General features: G+C 47.0%; 1 protein-coding gene across 1 annotated transcript in view; it reads left to right on the forward strand.

The window, feature by feature from the left end:
• Nmdar2 (NMDA receptor 2) overlaps positions 1-16,404 on the forward strand; it is a 245,527-nt gene that overhangs the window by 125,356 nt on the left and 103,767 nt on the right. The window contains exon 3 of the mRNA XM_050177057.3: positions 5,854-5,949. The gene's annotated coding sequence lies outside the window, so the exon portion shown is untranslated. The remainder of the gene's footprint in view (positions 1-5,853; positions 5,950-16,404) is intronic.

Consider the following 16,404-nt stretch of genomic DNA (forward strand, 5'->3'; position numbering starts at 1 on the left):
GGAGTGGTGATCCTAGCAAACTTTATTTTTTTACCGTACGCTTTACCATACGCTAAATTATGTGCAATATAAATACATGCAGTCGTTCCTTCTGAAGAAGTTGCATAACCGGCTTTATAAGTGGCCCTACAGAATTGGCCGTATATAAGTGGCTGGCATCGTTCATACCTAGGAAATTGAAGTCTGCGGGCTTCTCCTTCTCTACGTCGGCACCTCTGAGCGCTTCCTTCCACGTGGCCGTTGTCTCTGGACACACAGCCACAACAAATGGCGAGCTTCAACTGCAGACGCGGGAGCAGAGCACATTGGGCCCTTCTCAGGGTATCCTTCGCACTTGCGTGGGGAGTCTTAAGTGAACACTTTAGCGCTAGCGAAAGGGAATTGGTGGGGAAATGTAGCGAATTGGTGGGAAAATGTAGTTGCTTTCCCTGCTCTCTTGCAATGCGCCGTTATGAACACAGTTCGCCGATCGATTGGTTTTGTTATTGTAAAATATAAAGACGCCAAATAAACGGACGCACAGAAGAGAAGAGAACGGGACAGGGCGTCTTTCACACGATTAAATGTTACACAAGTTACACCTACTTGCTCGGGGTCATGGCCGTAATGGCTGGTATAGGGCCCGATTCGGAACCGCGCTTATAAATACCCTGCACGCAGTGTCACGTCGGCACAACAGATGTACAAAAAAATGCACACTATGAACAATGCGGCGGTGAGGCTTGGCCTTCGCGCACCAACGTGGGAGCGGCCCGCAGTCTTGCCCCTATAACAGCGTGGTGAAGATTATCCCGGACCTGAATAAAGTTTACTACCTACCTACTATGAAGTCGAGGGTCTGATGAAATTTCGTTCGGTCGAGAAGAATCATTGCGCAAACGGGAAGCAGATGCCGACCAACGTGTATTTTTTTTTCTTAACTGACGTTTCTGCCTCAACACGCCAGCTTTGTTCACAATGTCACCTCGGTCGGCATCTGTTTCTTGTTTTCGCCAAAATGCACAATATTAACAAAATAACACTGACAACTCTCCTTTTTAAACAAACCAGCTAGATGTGAAAGGTAACTACCTCAAACGTGAGCGTTCTTTATGACATAGCATGTCCTTGCTAAAGCTGAAGTAATATTCCATGTTAATCTACCATTACGGGATATCGTCTACCCCACGTGAGCACCCGTCAATTCCAATAGCCTTCGCCAACACGTGTTTTTACACACTGATAGGTTAGGGCAGTTACATAGTTTTAGTCGTACATAGTTACATAGTTACATAGTCGTAGTTTTACCTAGACGGTTCCTTTTTAAATACTTAGGAACAGAGAAATCGTTTGGCTCGGCATTCACAACACAGAATTCAATTATATTCGTTGCGTAAAGAAAAACTATTTGAAATCAAACGATGGCCGGGCACAGATTTTTAGTAAGACCAGCAGTGTGTTTGCAAAAGACTTGTTGAGAAGCGCAATATTTACGACAACACACCGAAGATCAAGTTTATAACTGTGTAACTCAGCGCCAAAAAAAAAGATGGTACGATTCCAAAAACTGTGCCCCCCAAGGATTGTAAAGGGGACAAAATTTGTGTATTGTGCAGTGCTCTGGCAATGTACCGCTCATTTTTGAGTATCACTTTTATTGCGATAGCAATTATATGCGCACTCCAGGCGCATTTCTGCCACCGACGTCGCCGTCGCCGTGAGGTTCCGCCTAAAGTCTACGGGCAATAAGATTGTCACTGCGTGCCGTATGCGGTATGTGCGAGTGAAAGCGTGCGAGGGTGAACCGGCGATCGCGGCTCAATCTCGTGCACGCAACTGAGGAAAGCGGGGAGGACGCACGCCGCCTTTCGTCACGCGCAAGGTTTCGGGGCGGGGGTAAGATGAGGGGGGGGGACGGGGCGTTCTAGTCGAGGTGGCCCAGGCGACCGGGCATGCCCCGCCGGACCACCGTATCTTGAAAGCCACCTGCGAATGGTACACAGTCCGCTGTACGGTGTTTTCGGGGCTTAGTTCACCTTGATGCTTGTGGCAGCACTAAGGTCATGTATCTAAGTGACACAGCCGTTAGATATCAGACGCATCAGCTCACCAGAGAGACGAAGGTGAAAGGGAATGAGCTCCGGCAGAGGCAAATGCAGGTCCGCAGGCACGACGACGAGAGTAGCATTTGAACAACTAGGTATTCATTTGGCATTTACCTTAAGTTTAAACTGTACAAATATGTACAAATATGTACGATGTCATACCCGTCGTCGACGGCCTGCCTGACCGGCGTTGTCTTCCATGGTAAAGTTGCGCCGTCTGCTGCGGTCTACTTGCTCACCTCAAAACTACCCTAACTATTTCTTACATAGGTTTCCGCAGCATCCAAGGGACCCGCGGACCGGCGGGAGGCACAGGTTTCTCCACCAATGAGTTCTTTCGTTACTCCGACCCATCAAGCAGGCAGACATCATCCAATAAGCGTCAGAGTTTAAGGGGCCAAAAAATGGTCGTGTCTACACTCCGTATACAAAAGCACCTTGGCCATAAGTAATCAGCTTTTGTCAGCAGAGCGTGGGAAGAGGACGCGTCATGTGCACGTGTGACGTCAGGTGCGGCGGCGGCGGTCGGGCGGCGCACGGGCGGCAGCACATGCCCGCGGCGCCGTCGCTGTTATTTCTGTACAAAGGCTTCCCCCGCGTTGAGGAGCCCACAAAATTCCAGGAAAGAAAGCAAAGAGGCCCGCGGTGGACTTTTTTCGCGACAGTCAATTCGCTCGCTGCTGCTGCCGCGTTTCCTCACTGCAGCGTTTTGTCAGTGAGTTTTCACAGTCATCGAGTGAAATGCGTTCATGTTTACTTGTGCGTGCGTAACACCATGTTTGTTATATTGACTTAGCATGTATATGTTTACAAGTTTAAACGGTCAATGAAACTACTATCATTAACTGCCCATTAATTTGCTATCGCAGTCGATGTTTCGCCTTTCGGGCGAAACTACATCGTTCAATACCCTTCATAAATGCTTCGACAATCACACTTAAACTACAAAGGCTTATACAGCGAATTTGTCCGTTTCGAATGGTCTACTAGACTCACTTTGCAAAACTGCTACATTTGTCCTTGATCGAGGGTTGCCTATTTGTAAACATTGTGCTTGAATTTGAGTTTTTTAGACTGTTCAATTTTTTCTGACTACTGCAAAAAAAAATGCCCTAAATCAAAATTATGCTTTCTACACTAGGCGGAATTCAGCTGTCTCTCTTAGATGCAGCAAACGTTATTTAAATTGATTCCAAGGCTGTCTAATGAGACCATTTCTGCATTGATCATGTGACTGAATAGATAAATAGGAGTTGACACATAGGCAAACCTTCCCCTTAACATATATCAGTAGAAAAGTGGCTTCAGGAAACGGGTCAAAAACGCCGCCGGACCTAAACCCTAATTATATCGTCCCCTGTGCCGGTGATCCTGGTCTTGTGGAACACCGTTCCAGAAATACTGGAATGGTATTGCACTTCCAAACTATCAGCCGCTTGAGTTATAAACGGCGCCATCAAACGAGCATGGAAAATTTTCTTCGTGGTTAGTGACTCAATAAATTTCTTTTGAAGAGTAATTTATGTATATATTGATTTTCTTTTATTTGTGTTCCGATTGCTTTTCGTTATTTGGTTTCCTTACAAGCTTTTTTCTTTCCATGTTTTTTGGGGATCCATGCAGGTTCTTCGACAGTGTTTTATTATTTCGTAACATCTTTCCTTCTTGCTCTTTTTTCTTTCTTTCATTCTAGTGGCATTGCGGTGCGTATATATTATAACGAACATGGAAGCGGGATACAAGAAATGTTTGAGCATGACATATAGGTTAGAGGGCAGTATTAGTCCTCAATCCAAAAGTACTTAAAGTTTTGTGATCGTTGGTCGTTCCTGTCGGAAGCCATTCACCAGGTGTATCACATCGTATAAGAGTATGACAGATTACAAAGTAAACACACGATACTATGTCCACAAATATATGGGACACTAGGCACCCGACGGTCTTTGCTGGTGATTCATAATACGCCGTCGCAATCTGCCGGCTCGTAAGGAGTCGGCGGAATGAGGCAAGCCAGAGTCAGCGCTGGCTAGATATACAGCCGAGTTAGAAATTGTTTAAATAACACTTTCTCCACAACCGACCACGAGGTTCCCAAAAAATCTCGGCAGTGGCTACCTTCAAAAAAGTCAGTAATGAGCCTAATAAAGAGGACGCACCGGTGTCCTACGCTTTGCGCGTCTCACAGCGGCGCCGTTTTCACGAGCTCCCGTCCTCACCCGTCATGTAGATTCCCGGACGGGCGACGAATCGGACAGTTCGCGGCTCCTCTCCCCTCTCTAAAGTAATCCGCGCGCCAGCTCACTCCGCTTGCAAGCTCCCCCAACATAGCGTCTTGAACGCCGTCGTCGTCTCCTTGATCCGCAAAGGGGCAACCATGTCAGCCGGGGCGACTCCGAGCGCGCGGGACTTTGATTACGCGCCTCTCTCTCACAGCCTCGATAGACCAGGCTCTTGCGCGCCTGTGCGTTTCGGACACTCTAATTACGACTACGCGTAGAAGCCGAGAGAGAGAGAGAGAGAGAAAGAGAGAGGGAGATGCCGTCGCAAAAAATTCCAGCCCTGCCGGAGTTTTCTCCAGGAGGCCATACTCACCCTTCCTCCTCGCCAGGAAATCACCGCGTCACGTGGTCTCGTCCTCCTCTCCAGTTGCTCGCCCGCGGACAGCTTGTATTTTACTTTTTTTTTTTGTAATTCCGCTCGCTCGCTCGCCATTTTGGCGGCCAACGCAATAACGCGGCTCCGTGCGTAACGGCTGTGTGTGTGTGTGCGCGTGCGCAATCTAATCCCGTCATGCAAACGTGCAAACAGCTGGCGCCCGTCGAAGCACGGGCTTGAGGAGAGGACGGAATCTGCGCGAGCTCAGCGGGCTGCTCGAGTGTGAGGAAAGAGGCCAATGAAGCGGAGGCTGTGCCCGCCCGTGCTCGAGCCTCGTGGTTCTTGCCTGCTCCCTCCCGTCGTCCCTCCCCCTGCCACTCACCCTGTTATTACATTGCTTCGAGAAAAAGAAAAAAAGAAGGAAATAAAAGACAAGAGCGCTTCTTTATGACGCCGACGAGGTTAGTGATTGGAGATACGCGGAAGCTGCTAAACGATCGAACCCGTGTCGACTAGTTTCCGCTACGCTATGCATACATATAGAACGCGTGCTCTTGCGTTAGAAGCTCGTTACCCTCTCATCGTTGTTTTCAAGAAGCGACAAAATGGGCGTTTTGGCTCCTAAAGAGCCAACTATCGCAAAGATGTAGCAATAAAAGAAGAAAAGAAAAAGAAATAAAGCAATGTAAAAAGAAAGAAAATCAGGATAATCAAGTAGGGCAAAATAATGAACCAGACCAAAATTAGAGGACAAAAGTATCGCAGTTTCGTCCGAAAGGCAAGAGATTCATACGCCAACAAAGTATTAGACTATTACACAACGTATGGCTCGCACGTTTACGTAGTGTAAATTGAGGTGGACATTCATCCACTAACTAAACAAGCGTGACACCCCGCCCCTCAACATGCTTACTTAATGACCGCGAGTATTCAAAGTCATAAATTTTGCGTGACAACAAGCGCTGCCCAATGAAAGCGCGTGGGCTTGTTCGCTATAGGTTCGCTGTAGGTGAGTTGTAGTGTATGGTATTATATAGCTCATATATCGAACCATTTTTAGCGCATAAAGCTTTTTTTTTTTCGTTAAAACTGGATTTCCTATATGGTCACCGCTAAGCAATAATCTAAACTATTTCCAAATGTCATGTTTCCTTGATTTCTTCTTTCTCTGCAGTGTCGGGCCATGGGACCTCTGGCAACATTGCTGAAGGGACTTGAGTTTTGCTGATTGAGCGTCATCGCTGCTGGCTACCCACGCACAACGCTGCAGGTAACACGCCTCGTTCATTGCCCTGAGAATACATACTAACTCGCACTCCCGCTCAACAATTTCCCTGCAGTGGAGCAAAAGCTGTGAGTTTCGTCAGTCAACGAGAACAAGAAATAGATAAAGCAACAAAGAACCAACCTGTGCACCATGTGACAAGTCGTTTCTTTTTGCACTGCGGAAGCTGCAGGAATCCTTAAGCAACACGAAGGCAGAATGCTCTCGAGATGTGTTCATCCGCTGTGGCGTCGTCTGCTTACCGCCACAGTAATCCGCATAATACGACGTGCATGCGCGTGGGTTCTAACACGTCACGTATCACTGCAGCCTATCATGCACCAAGCACGAATATAACTACTTAATTCCTGATATATTCAGACACTTATGCCCAGATCTATATTATGCTGCACAAGGATATTACCCCTGTACACTTCGTACATTCGGCAGTGCTGAAAACGACTTGTGAAATGGAGTGGAGTTGGTATTCGCTTCTTTTATTATTAAATGTGTGTGCAAGCTAGCGGTGCAAAAGCTGTGCAATCTAGCACAACCACTCAAAGGGCACGATATGATCAGGATCGAATGCGACCCGGGGCGATCGCGTAGAATGTGCGTTTTCTATGTAGCATTAGCTGCTGAAAAGAAGGGATTGGGGTAATATGGGCTGGTCCCAAAAGCTGAACAGCCTAACACAGCCAACAAAGGGGCAAAATGTCATCAGAAACAAATGCGACCTGGGCCAATCATGCAGGATGCACGTCTTCTACGTAGTATTAGCTGCTATAAAGGAAGGACTGAGGTAAAGTGGGCCGATCCCGAAGGCTCAACAGCCTAACACAGCCACTCAAAGGGGCAAGATGCCACCAGAAACGAATGCGTCCTGGGCCAATCATGCAGGATACACGTCTTCTACGTAGTATTAGCTGCTATAAAGGAAGGACTGGGGTAATGTGGGCCTATCCTGAAGGCTCAACAGCCTAATACAGCCACTCAAAGGGGCAAGGTAACACCAGGAAGCAATGCGATAAAGCAAACACGTGACACGCGGGTTGAAACGTCTCAAAGAGCTGACTGGCTATAGGCACGAGAGAAGTGCGCGTGCGATCGGGGCCTACACACAGCTTGGGGAAAACGCATACAGGATTGACAAGCCGGCATCAATACATGCTCTGGGTCCGAAAAATTTCATGCAGAAGTGTTGCGCAGATCAAGAAAGGTGCGTTAGGGTCTGCCCTGAACCAGGGCCTGCTTGGATCGCAATGCTTTATGACTTGGTTGTATCGAAGAAATTTTAATCCTGTCATGCCAGCGAAATATACAGACTGACACGCTTTAATCACTGTACTCTGCTTTGTGTTGTCAAACGCGGCAATAAAGAAAACAATTCAGCGATAATTACGATACTCCCTAATGCGAATTTTAAGCACAGCTGTTTAGGTGTTTCTAATTCGCGATAGATTGTGGCAAATAATTCGGGTCTGAACGACAGGGTGCTTTCGCCGGCAACCCTGAGCTTCTGCGGCAGACGTAGCGCTTCCACCGGCTGTGTCGCTCATTGTTCAGAAAGAACTCGAACAACTGGCTTTCTATTATAATTCATGTTGTCACAAGCTTATTTTATCAAAATTTATCTCTTTATTTGGCGAACTTGTGCTCAGCAAAACAAATGCCACTCAAGCGCAACGATAACGGCAAGCAGAGTCGGCGATCTTCGAAAATTTATTCCGCGGGTCAAGCGCGTGGGCTTTTAAGCTTTTAAACTGGACTCGTCGAAGGTTTCAGAGCAATCGCTAGGCACCACGTGGCTTCCAGAAAGTACTACACAATTCCCGTAGCGCATACAACCGAATTACAAAAAGCTTTGGTGAGAACACCCAACGGATACGAATATCGATAACATTAAATAAACATCTGATACATCCAGGCGCGTCGAGGGATATTGTTTACCATTCGCTGGCCGGTGAAAAGCAGTGACCGAAGATAAAGCGAACAGAATACGCGCGATACTCTGGCGCCATCTCGTAGCGACTGTCACAGAACACGTCGTGCGCGACACAACGCTTTCCTCCTCGCGCTCTTTTCGCTATCGCCGTCTTTAATTCCCTGCTGCGTTCCTCGTTGCTCTTTCATCCTTCACTGTTGCGCTCGTTCGCTCGGTTATGCCGACGCTCGACTCAGGAAGGGGCACTTAGGAGCTGCGCTCTAAAAGAAAAAAAAAAAGGAGTGTGGCCGAATGGTTAGAGTATCGGACTTTTGCGCTGGACGTCAAATGTTCAGTCCCGCTGTCAGTGACGGGTTTATTCTTACTGAAGGGATCCAAAACGAGGTGATACGGCAACCCAGCTATACCGTAAGAATGAAACAAAGAAGGCTTTGCATTAAAAGGGCAGCAGGAGCTGAAAGGTCTCTTAGTTGTCCACCTACGATCGCCCTCCTGCGCGACACCGACTGTATGGAGGCTTCGCAGAAGGATTAGTAGTGGACAATGGGCGAGTGTTCCTTCTCCCATCTCTTTGGAACGCACAGCCAGCTTTCTTTACGGATTCCCGCTAAGCACGATCCCTAGACCTTGTCGGCACTGCATGGAACTAGTGAGACGAAGTACAGCTGGCCAACTCGTGTGAAACAAGTAATTTTAATATATTTTTTAGCTGGTAGCTGGGGTGATGGGGGTGGGGGGGGGGGGGCGAAAAGCCACAGACGCGCTTCAAGTGCTGACGCAGTTCCCTCCGTCACGTTCAAACAGCCGAACGACGGTGACACGGCGTGCACCCTCTATTTTTGGCGATCGCAAGCGCGGGTTTCCCAACGGCGGCGTGTTTCGACCGACCAAGCGCGACATTTGCGTTGGCCAAGCGGAGTGAAGGCGGCTGGACAGTTCTTGATCGCTCGTCATTGAAGGAGACACACTTAAGTTCACAGACACGCACAAGGGCGAAATGATGCTCAAGTGAAAAGGACGGCTTGGCGAACATCGTCAGCATTGTTCCAGCGTCTTGCTTTTTCTACGAGCCGCTAGAGAAGAAAAGCGAGATCGAGAGTCAGCAAGGCGATGAAATAACAGAAGCAGCATCGCTTTTCGAAGCCGCGTTCAGTTTTATTGACCGGACGTGTCTTTCCAGACGGAATTTGACGGCACGGACGGAGCACGCGAAATGGGTTCGCCTTTTTTCATTTAATATTTGATTCGACGGCGTTTCGCTGTGTAGCAATAAACCCTATCTGCATGCCTAATTCTGCCGAATGTTTGAAGGGTCCGCTCGGCTGCGCCGGCTATGTTCTCAAAGCGTAGCGCGAACGTTTCGCGATATCGGCACGAATCGCGTAATAACCTTCGTCGGGAGGATGAGTTATGCGTTCACATACCGCAGGGACTGCTGGGCATTGCAACAGTCCAGCGATGCCAGTCGGCGCTTTGATGAAAACTGGAGAGGTTCGCCCGACGGCGCGCCTGGAATTCTAGTGCATGCGCAGATGTAAGCGGCAATAAACGAGACATGATACGCCCAGGGCACGTCACAGGTACGCAGCGTACACAAAGTGCGACTCAACGGGCAACACAGTCTTTAATTGAAGCATCTCCCACGGAACAAATGCTTTGCTTCGGGGTAAAAGCGCGTCTTCGTATAGCACGGAACGCACAGATGGCCGTACCGTCTACAGCCGTCCGGCGTGCCCGCGACCCGGCCGGTGGGCTAGACCTGCCGGTCCCGACGTGGGACTAGCCGGGTGCGCGACGAGTTCGCGTCCTCGCCGGACCTGCAATAAAGTTTATTCACTCACTCACTTATAAGCACGTGTCGTGGCTGAAAGACTTGAGATGTAAAGAATATATATGAATGTATATATATATATATATATATATATATATATATATATATATATATATATATATATATATATGTTCAGGGTGAACTTTGTAATGTAAGAAAGATTGCAAGAGAAGAGTAAGTACGCTGCAGCATCCCGTGTACATTACATGCCGGGCACAGTGCTGCCGACATAGGTGTTCAGCTGAATTGAATGGAACGTTTATTTTTCTTGAATAACAGTTCAAGAAACGTGCAGGAGCTAAGCTAAGGGTGCGGCCCGCCTGACAAAGGCTCCTGTGCCCCTAACATAAAGGTATACATGCTTTTGAACGATGGTACATTGCTGGCATTTAATAACAGTAATAAGATGAACAAGACGAAATTTTTAAAGGGATACCGAAGAAAAACACTGAATCTGTATGTATTTATGAAGTATTTTTCTGAAAACTCTGTATTTGTCAATTTCGCGGTAATAGTTTGAACAGTAAAAGAGCAAATGAAGGTCAAAGTTGCAGTTTATTTTTGGTTTGAATTGTTGAAACAAACACTTCGGCATCAGTATGACGTCACAGATTTCAAAGTAATTTTATTTTTTTCGTATTTGAGCAGCATTGATCATAGTTAAAAGTTCCAGAAATTTTCCAAGTTCTGTCCTTCGGTCCTTTAGAAATCAATGTAGTCCACCTTTTCCGATAAACAGTCAACCAGGCCCTAGCAGACACCTTGAAAGCCGATGATGTTAGTCATGGGCTTTTAAGGTTAGCCATGACGTCATGATTGACGTCGTGACTTCTTGACGAGCCGATGCCGGAACTTCGAGGCGGCGTCGACACATGGCCTTCCGTCCTTCGTCCTTTTCTGGCTTGCTAAGTATCTTATGGCGGTAACTGTACTGTTTTTTTTTCTATTGTTGAAATATAACATACTAATGCGAGCGAAATAATAGGGATGTTATGGTGGCAACTTTCGGATAAATGCGGTGGACTGTCGCACCCGTATAAATGCCATTTGGCCATGCCAGACTAGCACAAAGGGGGCGCGGGATAATCGTAAGTGCGAAAGTGCGTAAGTGCGTTACTGTTGCGCTTTTACACAAAAGAGTTTCACTAGCGCACAAAATGTGGGAAAGCAAACGAGAAGCCTAGCAAGCCAACTAAAAAAATACTAAACGTGCAGGCGAAAAACGCAACTTCAGAGAGAACTTCCTGCCCTAATCAGGGCGCATGCAGATAGATAGAGAAAGAAAGAGATGGAGAGGGAGGGAGACACCTAGACTTCACATATATCTGGAGAGCTTTCAGCAGCAGGTTGCCTAAGGTGCTACTGCAGGAGGAGATATGCAGCGACATAAAAAAAATGACGCTCACAAAGCTCAACAAACTCACTATGCATGTTATGTTACGCAATCTCACAGATAATCGGATTATATCTCTTCAAGGACCATTATCAAGCAGAAAAGCCGAATACGTCTTCGCGCGGCGCGGCTAGACCAGGCAGTTTCCGCTTTGCGTAAATCCTAAAAGGCCTGACCTGCACTCCACTAAAAAGGAAAGCAGTTATTATTATTATTATTATTAAAATTATTATTATTATTATTATTATTATTATTATTATTATTATTATTAGTAGTAGTAGTAGTAGTAGTAGTAGTACTAGTAGTAGTAGTAGTAGTAGTAGTTATCGAAACTTACACGCGCACGAAGGAAAGAGAGAGTGAGCGAGCTGACAATTGCCACCGAGAGGGGCACAACACCTGTCTATACTCTTCCGGGAGGAGGAAATGAAAAGAGGCGAAGAGGAGGATAGGAAACAAATGAACAGGAAAGAAAATAGGAAATAAACAAATGACAGAGACACGCACAAGGAACAGCAATAGACTTGAAGAATAACGAGCGCGGAAGAAAAAAAGAAATTGTGTGTGCTATCTGATTCAGTTGTGTAGTTAGGAGGTCGTTTATTGCATTCGAATTTCCGTCAGAATTGTTGCGGATTGGATTGGATTGGAAAAACTTTAATAGAAGACCTGCAGGACGCACGTCAGCGCGCAGTGGGCGTCTCCCACGCAGGGACCGACAGGGAGTACCTGGCGGCCGCTGCGCGAGCCTGCTGGACGGCCCATTGCTGATCTTCTAGGAGCGGGCTTCGTATCGTCTTCTCCCACTTGTCGGAGGTAGAGTCGAGCGGAGCGTTTCTGCACTCCCAGAGCACGTGTGCGAGTGTCGCCGTGACCCCGCACGAGGGGCACGTATCGTCTGGGTAGACGTCCGGGTAGATTATGTGTAAGGTGGCGGGGTTCGGGTAGGTATCTGTCTGTAATAAGCGTAGCGTTAGCGCCTGTGGCCTGTTTAGTTTGGGGTGCGGGGGCGGAAGGAGACGTCGTACCAAGTAAAAGTGTTTGGTTATTTCATTGTAGGTTACTGGGGCGTCCCTGTTCGCCTCCAACTCATCGCGACGTGGTTGCCCTGGGGTGACGGCGCGGTCGGTAAGCGCGCGCGCAGCGTCGTGGGCTGTCTCGTTGAGGTTGGGCGGGGCGCCCGGGATCCGACCCAGGTGGGCGGGGAACCAGACGACGGTGTGGTGTTTGAGGGTGCTTGGATCAGCGCCGCGGACTGATGCGAAAATTAGGAAGACAACGCATTCAGCTTGCACGGGTTCCTCCGGAAGTAGTGGCGTATCATCATCACATTCCACCCGCACGCAGTACAGAGATGCGCCTTCTTCCCAGAAAGCAAGGTTTCGTCAATGGAGACGGCGAGACGTTAGAGACCGTGGCTTGAGTGACTATAGCGCCACCAGCACAGAACCATTTCAATGCTATTTATAAGCTCCTAGTGTTGCGTTACAACCACGTCTTACTATCCTAACTATTTCGCGAGCGAAAGCCATCAATCAGTAGTTTTTCTTTATGCTTGCGAGTCAGCAAGAGTAACCTCTAAGTTATCGTTGCTTAATGACCTCAGGCAGGGGAGACGCAATTTGCCACTTGTACATAGCAAACGCCTCTGTTATTGCAGATCCTTTCGCATCGCTGAGAACAAAGCTGAGTCTGACAGTGCCAGGGAGTATATGCTACAAAAGAAGAAACGCTAATAGTCACGTGAAAGAAACCGTGCCCACTGGGCGGCTAGGCTTAACCCCAAATCGTTGCCCCACAGCTAATGTCCCTCTATTTCTCTTCGTATCTTTATGCTGGCGATTCCATTGCAGCCAGCCGCCAAAAGTTATCTTTTGTAGTATCTAGGGGCTGGAGAACGTGTGGTTGTGCATCGATTGTCGTTTTCATTTGTTTTTGTTTCTTTGATATTTGATTGGCTGTCTTCGCATGCTTGCGAAATCTGATTTATTGCCGGAAAGCTTGTCTTTCACGCCCGCGCCCTTAATCGTATGACCATTTATTTTTTTTTTTTTGACAAAGCCGGCATCCGAAGTAGCGGCGAAGATTCCCAATTACAACCGAACAAATCAAATATCAAAACGCTGTCTGCAAGACGGAATAAACACAGGGCCCTCCGGCAAAGTACGTATCTTTGGTAGCCTTTCATGCAACAGGTGGCAATTACGCGAAGCTTCACAACGTTCCAAGCAACTTTCAAGTACAGTTGAAAGCAACCTGTGAAATGACAGCGTTAGAAGTGGACCTGATGGACCACTTCTAACAGGTTACCACTTTTAACAGACTTGCGGTCCACTTCTGCGTTAGAAGTGAACCTGACTTGCGTTAGAAGTGAACCTGATAAATAATTTTGGAAGTTCGTGGTTGTGCCATGTTAGGCATAACCTTGGCCACAAGGCAACAGATCACACTGGCCTCTTCTTCATCGTAACTACTGGTCCGTAGAAATATGTATTTGAGGTGGGAATTATATAGACATAAAATACAAAAACTACACACATAATGTAAATATCCTGAACCCTAAGCCATGCCCCCGACAAAAAAGTTCCAGTCCTACACGGTCTCACTGCGTGCCATTCAACAAGATCGACATTTCCTCGTCATACTGAACAGTCGCCAGCCGCCGAATCCTGCACGCGAAACGAGAACTCTCCTTAGAGCATTGATTCATATAAATACCGGAAGCGGTCAACGTAGAATTGTAACTCGTTCAGATTTTTCTTCCGCAGATTTACTTCTTTTTTTTTTCGGACACCTACGTTTTCGAAATGCTCCGACTCAGACTAGCGTCTATTATCGCATAGCCTCAGTTAGGATACCGCACCAGGCCTTTAGTTAGGATATCTTTTTTTTTTAACTTCATTGTGACTGTTAGGACATTGCAACGTGCTTGCTGTGTTTTTCAGTTTTTGTTTTCAAATCTTCTGGCTACTCTCTTCATTTCAAGCAGTTTCACCGAAACTCTTCCTGTTAGTGGACCACGAGAGCCAATCAAAGTTGGCGGCGTAGGCCCGACGTAGCGTTAAGGGAAGCTTTAAGTGAAGCGACGAGAGAGGCTAGTTGGTGCACGTTCATGTTCACGTTGTGCGTAGTTTTACACTGGCAAAACAGATGACAAGCAATAGAGGAGGAACGCGGACGGATGAAATACTATCGCGTTTCGTCGTCCACCGTCCCTCCTCCCTTTTTCGTCATATTTTTGCCAGTGTAAAACTGAGCAGAACGTAATCGCGATCGTAGCTTTAGCTCGGGGATTCCTGTAAATACATGGGAGAGGAGAAATAATTTCCCTAGGCAACCAATGCACCGAATTTGATGAGATTCCTTACATACAAAAAAAAAAGGTTAGAATCTACTGACCCAAGGAAGCGTTTCTTAAAATTTAGGTCACCAACTTCTCAACAGAAATTGTGGGAAATCGCAAGTTTTTCAGAAATGAAACTATCAAGTGTACGGCTCTGTAACTCGACAATGAAATATGATATTACTATTATGTACATTGCATCTAATAGTACATATAAAGCGGACCATATAAGGCGTGCTTACATAGAAGGTGTGTTTTTTTAAGAGGTTCAGGAAGATAAAGGGCAACGGTCTAAGCCGCAAACATCTGAAGTCACAAGCACGAAGATAAGAGAAATCCATGCACTACCCACAATTTCCCTTGTAGCTGAACGATCGCTGCGCCAGAGTTCGCTCTGGTGAATTTTGTTGGAAACTCTCTGGGAAGAAGGCACTCACCGAAGTGCACCGTTAGCGCTGTGCCTATTGCAGGCTTGGTGGAATACGTAGGAAAATAAGCAAGACGAGAAAAAAAAAAGTTCATCAGCTCTCGTTCGCCAAAGTTGTGTCAGTCATAGATAGACGTGACAGCTTGATCGTGTGGGCAATGATGCGTCCATTTCTTGTGTGGGTTCTCGATAGCAGCAGGGTAAATTGATATGTACAGGAATGCTCTTGGTTCATAGGCAACGTACGGCAACAACTCATCCGGGCTTGCTCTCCCGTGTGATGTGCACACCGTGAAGCAAAGGAAGCACCAACGCTTGTAGAAGTTTTGGCCCCATTCACGGGCCCGACGCTCAGAACCACAGAGTGCGTGGAGCGGTGGTGCAAGCTAGGTAAGCGCAAGAACTGCACGTCCGCTGCGCAGTAGTTGATGTATGTTTGAGCGTATTGGGGAGTAATAAAAAAAAAGGTGCACCAATGATATACGTATCGAAGCCGACGAGCACGCGGGATAAAGATATTTCCTCAGTACGTATGTAGTAAGTTGCTCTTACTAGCGAGGCGAGCGGTCGACGGGCGAATGAAGATTGCCAAACTCTCTGGGTCTGTATGCGATCGATGTTCGCAGAACTTTGGCGAGACGTGATATCGCCGTGAGTGGCGTGCTATTGGGGATTGGCAGCGATTCGATGTTGCGTCGCAAGCCCGGTTAGGCACTGCTTTATTCTGGCCTAGCATGAGCGATAATATGAGAGGAAGTTGGTGCAGCTTATTTATGTATAGGGGTCCCGTCATATGTTTCATTTCTGCCTTTCTTGGGGAGCACGAATTATCTTTAACATTTAGAATTATCTTTAGCGCAAGGTGGGGGTGTGGAGGGGGAGGGCTAAAGCTTAGGTGACACTCAAACAGTAAGGAGCGGCTAAGTATCACGCCACGAGGATGAGTCCTTTCGTGGTGATGATATGCCACGTTGTCACTGACACTTTGGTTGGATACTATGGAAATTTCAACACCTCTGTTGAAACCACCAGAACCACTATATCTTTTATCGTCCTTCTTGGGCAGCTCTCGAGCATGCTCAAGGGGTCTTCTCTTAGTTACCGACAGAAGTGATTGCTGCTTAATATTGCCGTCGATTGGTAGCTGTCGGCACTATAATCCAACAATGCATTGACACATAGGACCGACCGAAGGTATTAGTCCTGCGGTGAAATTATTTCATTTATTTAATTACTTATTTACGTGCTTTCACAGCCCAAGTGCATTACAGAGAGGAGTGGTTAACAAAATATATGTTTCAACGCCTTCTAAAAAGTGATAGAAACATGGTTGGCAGTGACAGAGGCGAGAAGGTGGTTCGAGTTACAGCTTGTTTGCGAAAAACAAAAACAAAAGAAAACAAAACAAAAGAAAAGTCAAAAGAAACATGGCAGATATTAGTTCAGCACGCCTGAACTTTCACTTCAAATCGGGGGTCCTTCCGCGAATACGTGTAAACTAAGAGCTGAAAGAGTTGATTTT

This window comes from Dermacentor andersoni, chromosome 8 (genome assembly GCF_023375885.2).
Source record: "Dermacentor andersoni chromosome 8, qqDerAnde1_hic_scaffold, whole genome shotgun sequence".
NCBI classification, from domain to species: domain Eukaryota; kingdom Metazoa; phylum Arthropoda; class Arachnida; order Ixodida; family Ixodidae; genus Dermacentor; species Dermacentor andersoni.